Source organism: Etheostoma spectabile, chromosome 13 (assembly GCF_008692095.1).
Source record: "Etheostoma spectabile isolate EspeVRDwgs_2016 chromosome 13, UIUC_Espe_1.0, whole genome shotgun sequence".
In the NCBI taxonomy this organism is placed as follows: domain Eukaryota; kingdom Metazoa; phylum Chordata; class Actinopteri; order Perciformes; family Percidae; genus Etheostoma; species Etheostoma spectabile.
This window is the reverse complement of record NC_045745.1, coordinates 27,629,984-27,630,328: the sequence shown is the minus strand read 5'-3', so window position 1 is coordinate 27,630,328 and position 345 is coordinate 27,629,984. Positions and strand designations below refer to the sequence as shown.

Genomic DNA, 345 nt, shown 5'->3' with positions numbered 1-345 from the left:
TTAGTGGTCTCCTAATACTGTATCTGAAGTCTCTTTCCAAAATTCAGCCTAGGTGCAGAATTACAGCCACTAGCGCCAGTCCTACAATGAGCTTTCCCTTAGTGTGTGCCATTTCTGTGTCTGTGGCAAGGTGGAGGCTGGGGGCGTAGCCTTGACCAACTGCCATTTGAAAGCCATGATGAGTCTCTCTCATGGGTGGGCCAAATTCTCTGGGTGGTCAAAGCAGAGAAAGAGGCAGTAACTTTCCCCCTTATGACCTCATAAGGGGTAAGATTCTAGATTGGCCCATCTGAGCTTTCATTTTCTTAAAGGCAGAGCAGCATACCCAGGGCTCGGTTTACACCT

At 48.4% G+C, this 345-nt stretch overlaps 1 protein-coding gene across 3 annotated transcripts in view; it reads left to right on the top strand.

Annotated features, from left to right (window-relative positions):
* The window catches only part of LOC116700195 (transcriptional regulator ATRX), a 27,569-nt gene that overhangs the window by 544 nt on the left and 26,680 nt on the right, over window positions 1–345 (top strand). The gene's annotated exons all lie outside the window — the stretch shown is intronic.